This window comes from Helianthus annuus, chromosome 16 (assembly GCF_002127325.2).
Source record: "Helianthus annuus cultivar XRQ/B chromosome 16, HanXRQr2.0-SUNRISE, whole genome shotgun sequence".
NCBI lineage: Eukaryota > Viridiplantae > Streptophyta > Magnoliopsida > Asterales > Asteraceae > Helianthus > Helianthus annuus.
In genome coordinates this window covers 130102639-130105773 of record NC_035448.2, presented here as the reverse complement: position 1 = coordinate 130105773, position 3135 = coordinate 130102639, and positions in this window count along the sequence as shown.

Sequence of the window (3135 nt, the reverse complement as noted above, 5' to 3'; positions counted from 1 at the left end):
TAATCAGTCGGAGCAACATCCAGGGGATCAATATATGACTAGACAAGATATTGAAAATATTGTTTCTCAAGGGATAGCCAATGCTATTCCAGCATTCGTTGCTGCCGTAAAAAGTCAAATCGAACCGCAACATATCGTTCCTAGTAAACGTACTTCTGAAGATAACTTCAGTAACAGTATAAATGGGGGCAATAATCATGATAATGAATCTCAGCACACGCCACTCTCTAAGAAATTGAAAGCTGCAACACCTGGTTGCACTTTCAAAGAATTCCTTGCTTGTAAACCCACTGAATTTGCAGGCAATGAAAGGGCAACTGCATCACTGCGTTGGTTAGAGAAAACCGAAGCAGTAATTGCAATAAGTAAGTGTGCCAAAGATGATCAGGTCATGTACGCATCAAATCTATTTAAAGAAGGAGCACTCAAATGGTGGAACACTGTGTTACAAGCTAAAGGAAGAAATAGGGCTTATGCTATGACTTGGGAAGAATTTAAGAATCTTGTAGAAAGAAAATTCTGTCCTGAGTATGAAAAGGAACAAATGGCAAATAAGTTCCTAAATCATCGGATGATAGGTGTGGATTGTCGTGGTTATACTTCGACATTCTTTGCATATGCTAGAGTGGTACCAACACTGGCTTCGCCAGAACCGGTACTCATTTCTCGCTATATTTGGGGATTAATTAGCGAAATTCGCAATATCGTTAAGGCTGCGAGACCTCGCACTATTGACGATGCTGTAGAATTAGCTAACACCCTAACTAATGAACTGATACGCACAAGAGATGAAGACAGGAAGAAGGAACTAGCTCAGAAAATTACCCAAGGATTTAGGATGGGTAATAGTAGTAATTTCAAGAAAAGAGGAGCAGGGAAATCTTCAACTTTGCCATTCTGCAAAATTTGCAAAAAGAAACATTTTGGAAAATGTAATAAAATTTGCAATTTTGCAAAACGATAGGACATCGTGAAGAAAACTGCAGAAAGAAATCCATAATTTGTTACAATTGTGGAGAAGCCGGACATTTCAAAACAGAATGTCCTAAGTTAGTCAAACCAGTAGACAACAAAACCAAGGCGACCGAAGGAGCTACTAAGAAGAATGCCAGAGCATTCCAGCTAACCACTCAAGAAGCAGAGCTCATCCCGGATGTGATAGCCGGTACGTTTTTAGTCCACGACGTTTATGCAAAAGTATTGTTTGACTCTGGTGCAAACCAAAGTTTTATAAATACTTCATTCTGCCAAGCTCTTAAGTTACCCTTAACTACCATTAGGCAGATTTTTACAGTCGAAACCGCAGATGGGAATTCAGTAAAAATCAATCAGGTTTTGCAAAAAGTAGAAATAGAACTTTCAGGTCATAAATTTGCTGCAAACCTATTACCTATGAAATTAGCTGAATTTGATGTTGTGTTAGGAATGGATTGGTTAATAGCCAACCATGCTCAAATCATTTGTGATAAAAACTCTATAGAAATTCAATCACCTACTGGAGAAGTAATCATGATTACAGGAGATAAACCTCGAAAGCCACTGAAGTTCATATCAGTAATGAAAGTTGCTAATTATGAACGAAAACAAGGAATAGTATATATGATTTCAGTAATCATTAGTACTAAAGGTAAAGAACTTAAGGAAATTCCTGTAGTCTCGGAATACCCAGATATATTCCCGGAAGATTTACCTGGGTTACCACCAGATAGGGAGGTAGAATTTAGGATTCATCTAATTCTAGGAACTACACCGATAGCCAAAGCACCCTATCGATTAGCTCCTACCGAAATGCTAGAATTGAAGAAACAATTAGATGAATTACTAAGCAAAGGATTTATACAACCTAGTTCATCCCCTTAGGGTGCACCAGTGTTGTTTGTGAAAAAGAAAGATGGATCAATGAGAATGTGTATCGATTATAGAGAGCTAAATAAGGTTACAATTAAGAATCGATACCCATTACCTAGGATTGATGATCTTTTCGATCAATTACAAGGCGCTAAGTACTTTTCTAAGATAGACTTGTGCTCCGGATATCATCAATTAAAGGTTCAAGAAGAAGACATACCTAAAACTGCTTTTAGAACTAGGTATGGACATTATGAGTTTACAGTCATGCTCTTTGGGTTAACTAATGCACCTGCAGCATTCATGGACATGATGAACAGAATCTGTAAACCATATTTGGATAAATTTGTAATTGTTTTCATAGACGATATACTTATTTATTCAAAAAGTCAGGACGAACATTGTCAGCACTTGCATGCACTCTTAACTTTGTTAAGGAAAGAAAAATTGTATGCCAACTTTTCGAAGTGTGAATTTTGGCTACAAGAAGTGCAACTCTTAGGACACATGGTGAATCATGAAGGTATTCACGTAGATCCTGCTAAGATAGAAGCAATTACCAATTGGAAGATTCCGCAAACCGCAATGGAAATTAGAAGTTTTATAGGTTTAGCCGGATATTATAGACGGTTTATAAGGATTTTTCCAAGATAGCTGTACCATTAACTAAGCTAACCTGTAAAGCCATTAAGTTTGAATGGGGACCTAAACAAGAAGAAGCCTTTAGAATCTTGAAGCAGAAATTAACCAATGCTCCAATCTTAGCCTTACCAGAAGGAACAGAAGATTTTGAAGTATATTGTGATGCTTCAAAATTAGGATTTGAATGTGTGTTAATGCAACGCAAGAAGGTAATTGTGTATGCTTCCAGACAATTGAAGAAGCACGAGGAAAACTATACGACTCATGATTTAGAATTAGGAGCTATAGTTTTTGCCCTTAAGATATGGAGACATTATCTGTATGGAAGTAAGTTTACTGTTTATACAGATCATAAAAGTTTAAGGTATATATTTGGGCAAAAAGAGTTAAATATGAGGCAAAGAAGATGGATGGAAATCCTGAGTGATTACGACTGTGATATTCAATATCACGAAGGAAAGGCAAACGTAGTCGCAGATGCCTTAAGTCGTAAGGATCATGAGAAGCAAAGGCGAGTCCGTGCTCTTAGAATAAATCTACAAGTAGATTTAATGGGACAATTAAAGGAAATTCAGGAAACGGCAATCAAGGACGATGCCGAAGGAATGAAAGGTTACCTAAAAGAATTGGAACAAGGAAATGATG